This window comes from Triticum dicoccoides, chromosome 5A, assembly GCF_002162155.2.
Source record: "Triticum dicoccoides isolate Atlit2015 ecotype Zavitan chromosome 5A, WEW_v2.0, whole genome shotgun sequence".
Taxonomy (NCBI): Eukaryota; Viridiplantae; Streptophyta; class Magnoliopsida; order Poales; family Poaceae; genus Triticum; species Triticum dicoccoides.
The window spans coordinates 677,671,739-677,678,342 of NC_041388.1; positions in this window are offsets into that span (position 1 = coordinate 677,671,739).

Consider the following 6,604-nt stretch of genomic DNA (forward strand, 5'->3'; position numbering starts at 1 on the left):
CAAACGAGCCAAGTAAGACATTAAAGCAAACAGAAAAAGGGAGCGAATAAAACGGCAAGGGTGAAGTGGGGGAGAGGAAAACAAGAGGCAAATGGCAAATAATGTAATGCGGGAGATAAGGGTTTGTGATGGGTACTTGGTATGTTGACTTTTGCGTAGACCTCCCCGGCAACGGCGCCAAAAATCCTTCTTGCTACCTCTTGAGCACTACGTTGGTTTTCCCTGAAGAGGAAGGGATGATGCAGCAAAGTAGCGTAAGTATTTCCCTCAGTTTTTGAGAACCAAGGTATCAATCTAGTAGGAGGCTACGCGCGAGTCCCTCATACCTGCACAAAGCAAATAACTCCTCGCAACCAACGTGATAAGGGGTTGTCAATCCCTTCACGGTCACTTACGAGAGTGAGATCTGATAGATATGATAAGATACTATTTTTGGTATTTTTATGATAAAGATGCAAAGTAAAATAAAAGCAAAGTAAAAAAGCAAAGGAAATAACTAAGTATTGGAAGATTAATATCATGAAGATAGACCCGGGGGCCATAGCTTTCACTAGTGGCTTCTCTCAAGAGCATAGGTATTCTCCGGTGGGTGAATGAATTACTGTTGAGCAATTGACAGAATTGAGCATAGTTATGAGAATATCTAGGTATGATCATGTATATAGGCATCACGTCCGAGACAAGTAGACCGACTCCTGCCTGCATCTACTACTATTACTCCACTCATCGACCGCTATCCAGCATGCATCTAGAGTATTAAGTTCATGAAAACAGAGTAACGCCTTAAGCAAGATGACATGATGTAGAGGGATAAACTCATGCAATATGATGAAAACCCCATCTTGTTATCCTCGATGGCAACAATACAATACGTGCCTTGCTGCCCCTACTGTCACTGGGAAAGGACACCGCAAGATTGAACCCAAAGCTAAGCACTTCTCCCATTGCAAGAAAGATCAATCTAGTAGGCCAAACCAAACTGATAATTCTAAGAGACTTGCAAAGATAACCAATCATACATAAAAGAATTCAGAGAAGATTCAAATATTGTTCATAGATAGACTTGATCATAAACCCACAATTCATCGATCTCAACAAACACACCGCAAAAAGAAGATTACATCAAATAGATCTCCACAAGAGAGGGGGAGAACATTGTATTGAGATCCAAAAAGAGAGAAGAAGCCATCAAGCTAATAACTATGGACCCGTATGTCTGAGGTAAACTACTCACACTTCATCGGAGGGGCTATGGTGATGATGTAGAAGCCCTCCGTGATGGATAACCCCTCCGGTGGAGCTCCGGAACAGGCCCCAAGATGGGATCTCGTGGATACAGAAAGTTACGATTGTGGAATTAGGGTTTTGGCTCCGTATCTGATCGTTTGGGGGTACGTAGGTATATATAGGAGGAAGCAGTACATCGATGGAGCAACAGGGGGCACACGAGGGTGGAGGGTGCGCCTGGGGGGGGGGGTAGGCGCGCCCCCTACCTTGTGGCCTCCTCCTTTGTTTCTTGATGTAGGGTCCAAGTCTCCTGGATCATGTTCGGTGAGAAAATCATGTTCCCGAAGGTTTCATTCCGTTTGGACTACGTTTGATATTCCTTTTCTTCGAAACCCTAAAATAGGCAAAAAACACAACAATTCTGGGCTGGGCCTCTAGTTAATAGGTTAGTCCCAAAAATAATATAAAAGTGGATAATAAAGCCCAATAATGTCCAAAACAGTAGATAATATAGCATGGAGCAATCAAAAATTATAGATACGTTGGAGACGTATGACAATGCATCCTGATGAGCACCTAATATATGTGGATGAAGTTTGTGGATTATTTAAGCTTGCAGGTGTGCCCGATGATGTTATTAAGAAGAAGGTCTTCCCTTTATCTTTGAAGGGAGATGCATTGACATGGTATAGGCTATGTGATGATATGGGATCATGAAACTACAAACGATTGAAATTGGAATTTCATCAAAAGTTTTATCCTATGCATCTTGTTCATCGTGATCGCAATTATATATATAATTTCTGGACTCGCGAAGGAGAAAGCATCGCTCAAGCTTGGGGGAGGCTTAAATCAATGTTATATTCATGCCCCAATCATGAGCTTCCAAGAGAATAATTATTCAAAATTTATATGCTCGGTGTCGGTGTCAAAACCGACAGATCTCGGGTAGGGGGTCCTGAACTGTGCGTCTAGGCCGGATGGTAACAGGAGGCAAGGGACACGAAGTTTTACCCAGGTTCGGGCCCTCTTGATGGAGGTAAAACCCTACGCCCTGCTTGATTAATATTGATGATATGGGTAGTACAAGAGTAGATCTACCACGAGATCGGAGAGGCTAAACCCTAGAAGCTAGCCTATGGTATGATTGTTTTTCTGTATGTTGTCCTACGGACTAGAACCCTCCGGTTTATATAGACACCGGAGAGGGTTAGGGTTACACAAAGTCGGTTACAATGGTAGGAGATCTACATATCCGTATCGCCAAGCTTGCCTTCCACGCCAAGAAAAGTCCCTTCCGGACACGGGACGAAGTCTTCAATCTTGTATCTTCATAGTCCAGGAGTCCGGCTGAAGGTATAGTCCGGCCATCCGGACACCCCCTAATCCAGGACTCCCTCAGTAGCCCCTGAACCAGGCTTCAATGACGACGAGTCCGGCGTGCAGATTGTCTTCGGCATTGCAAGGCGGGTTCCTCCTCCAAGTACTTCATAGAAGATTTTGAACACAAAGAATAGTGTCCGGCTCTGCAAAATAAGTTTCCACATATTGCCATAGAGAGAATAATATTTACACAAATCCAATCTGCTGACGTATTCCGTAGTGTGACATCGCACCACGGCCAAGCCTTTATTCGAATCGTTTTATTGTCCCACCTCAGCGTGTCATGCGAGGCGGTTTCCTTGGCACGTCTTGTTAAAGCAGAGATCGTGTCCCCTTATTCCGGGATTCTCATCAATACGGGCATGGGTAACCCAACCGCTTCTAGGACTCCTAGATTATAGGCAAGCCCAAACGGCCACGGAGAAGACGCTTGATATTCACCCTTTTTATAAAGGGACAAGGCTTTTACTTTTTCCCTCCCGTGCTCAATCGAATCCTTCCCCCACCTCAAGCTCAAACACCCAAGGTTCAGGTCAGGTGCTCTGAACCTTCAATCATGTCCGGATCTAGCCTTCAAGGCCGATGGATGCCTTCATCCGTCACGGAAGAAGACATCAAAAAGTTGAGGGAGGCCAGATATCTGACCGCCGAGGTTTTGCATTGGCTGCCTGCCCGAGGGCAGGCCGTCCCCTTCCCCGAACCCAACGAGAACGTCGTGTTCGTCTCCCACTTCCTCCGGGGTCTAGGCCTTGCTCTGGATCCTTTCGTCAGGGGTTTGATGTTTTATTATGGGCTAGATTTCCATGATCTAGCTCCGGACTCCTTTCTTCATATCACGACATTTATTGTCGTGTGTGAGGCCTTCCTCCGGGTTACCCCTCACTTTGGCCTGTGGCTCAAGACCTTTGAAGTAAAGCCGAAGATGATCGAGGGGCAACATGCGGCGTGCGGAGGTGCCTTAATATGCAAGATGACGGGAGTTCCATGGCCCAAAGGTTCCATTCCGAAGGTGTCTGAATTGTGGCAACAGGAGTGGTTCTACATCACGGCTCCTAGAAGTGCCAAGTGGGCGGCTACCCCTATTTTTCGCTCAGGCCCTCCACCACAGCTGATGTCATGGATCAAAAGAGGCCTGAGCTGGGGTCCAGCCAAGGACGTGCCTATACTGCAAAGCCGCATTCGAGATCTCTTCAACGGAGATTTTAGTTTGGTTGCGGTAATACAAGTTATGCTGGTTCGTCAAGTCCAGCCTTGCAAACGTCGACCCCTTCGCTTGTGGGAGTTCAATCCCGAGGGACCGTGTGTCATTCAAAATTTCCTCGGCCTGACGCACGAGGAAATGTACAAGTCATTCTTTGGACCTCAGGTAGAGTGTCCGAAAATCACCGAGGACATGGGCCTGAGCAATAACCGCGCCGCCGAACAGGTAAGGAATCTTCCGGCCGAACATACTATCTCTCATTTGTCACGAAGTTATTTCTGAGAGTTTGCTTTTTGACCAGGACTGGCTAACAAAGGCGAAGTTGATTCGGTGTTTGGCCCCGCTCCCTGAGGGTTTGGACAATCCGGTATTGGAAAAGATGCTCCAGGTCGCACCTTGTCCGGAGCCCTTGAAGGAAGATACTGGGAAGGATAATACGGGCGGACGCGGGCCCCCAACGCTGCCCATTCTAACCGAGGGAGCGAGCGTCTCCATGAAGGAAGACGACCGGAGGAGGAAAAGGACTGCGCCCGGGGATTCGGAAGCCGAAGCTTCCAAACGGGAGAAGAAGTCTCCCATAGAGGGTCCTACCTTGGGGGGTGCTTTTGCCGCACAAAGTCCATGGGGGGATCAATCCTCCAGCGAGTCGTAAGTGACCCGAAATACTTTAATAGTACAGGCATGCCATCTTTTTCTTCTGAGAAAATAACCACCGCATATATCTTTGCAGTTCGGGCCTTAGCCCCTCTCAAATGAGTTTGTCTTCGGGGGATCTTCTTGCAGAGATGATGGAGAGCGAAATGCCTCCTCCGGACTCCTCCGCTCCGGAAACGGGCGACCCCGAAGTGTCGTCGCGGAGGGCCTCTCCGAATCCGGTGAGGCCAGAAGATAATCCCATTGACCCCCGAAGCTCCCATTGTCCGGCTCCTGAAGAGAGCAGACAAAAGAGTCCGGCACCGTCTGGTGTGCGATCGGATGTTCTGAGGGAATTGGTGGGGCGAGCGGCCATCTCAGATGAACATCGTATGCTGATGAATACGGTGATGGAGAGAATCTTGTCCGCCGAAAGCGGATTGCATGAAGATTTTATGAGTCTACTGATAGGCTTTGAGGTACGTAAAATAATGTATGATAGTCCTGCACATGCTAGGTGTGCCCTGTGTAGATAGTAGCCCCTGAGACTCTGGTTGTCGTCGGAAACGACGACGAACAGAGGATCATATTCCCAGGTAATAACCATGCTGCCTCTATGTGCAGGTGATGGAAGCTACGGTGGCTAGCCGGACTAGCGAGTTTGCCCATTTAAAACGGCAGTTGGATGCGGCAGACGCCAACATCGAGCTTGTTAACAAAAGGCTTGACGAGGCACAGGGTAAGTGTCATTATCTGGTAAACGCCACATAGTAAGAGCGGCATGATGCCAGTATCTTTAATATGTTGTGACTGTAGATGGAGCTGCCACTGTTGAAGCCTTGCGGGCAGAACTTGCCCGAGCCAAGGAACAAGCGAGGTTTGGTAATGCGGCTGCTATGAAGGCGGCCGAAGAGTTAAAAGCCGAGAAGGCCGCGCATGGCGAGAGCCGAGATAAGATGGCCAAGATGGCCATAGAATTAAAAGCCGCCGCCGACCGTTGCCGGGTTCTTGAAAAGGAAAACCTAGCGAAGGAATTGGACCTTGAGAAGGCCGCCGTGACGAAAAAGGACATCCGCTCTGCTATGAGGGCGAAGAAGGAGGAGCTGCGGGAAGCCAGGGATATTGTAGCTGGGAAATCCTTTATGTTGCAGAGGAAGTTCGGAGATCCACGGTATGCCCCTCTGGATCGGCTGTGGAGTTCAGAGGATGTGTATATGGATTTGGCGGCGAGCGCTGCTGATGCGGCCAAGTACTTCTAGGGTCAGACGGGCCGTGAAGTGGACCAACTGTTTTGGACACAATTCCATTCTCCCGAGCGTCCGCTTTTATTGACTGACCAATTAGCCAAATGGGCCGAACTAAATAAGTTGTCCGGACTCGCCATGAGGTCTGTTGTGGATCAGCTATGGCCGGAAAGGCCAAAACCAAACAGCTATTTCAGCTTGGTGCATCAGTTCCTTGACGTGGTGCCGCACATTAATGCGATGAAGAGGTCGGCGTGCATAGAGGGCTCACGGATGGCCTTTGCCCATGTTAAAGCATACTGGGCGGAGATGGATGCTACCACTGTTGCAGCTCGGGATTCGGCCATAGGCCGAATGGCTGCTGAGCACTACTTTGAAGAAGTTCTTGAGGGTGCTCGTTTGATAGAGACCCAGTGCTCAAAAAATATTATGTTTGAGTGATATGTAATCTCATTGTAAGCGAAATGCTTTTATAAATTTTTATAAGGCTATTTTTATACTTTTGCCTGAAAGTAATATGATGCCTCCTGGGCAGCCGTTTATGTATACATGTGTATAACCTGAAAGATTGCAGCCGTCGGCTTCAACCCCCACGCATATAATGCGGAGGTGCTCGCAAAAAACACACGTTCACACTTAACCCAACGTCTTGGTCCTATTAAGGAGGTGATAGCGGAGCGAGCGAGGCAACCGGACTATAATGCTTTAGCACTTTCATTTAGCCATAGGAGTTTGATAGTGGGGCTACTAGATAGCCCCTGGTGGCTCCGCACTCTCCCGATCCCGGGGTGCGTACATGCCTGGCCGGAAAATGGCCCTTCATTAAGGCGGAGGAATTCTAACATTCCAACAGGTCATCGAGTGGTTGACCAGTCTCACGCTATATCATGACAGTCAGTTTTCGGCTTTCTCTACT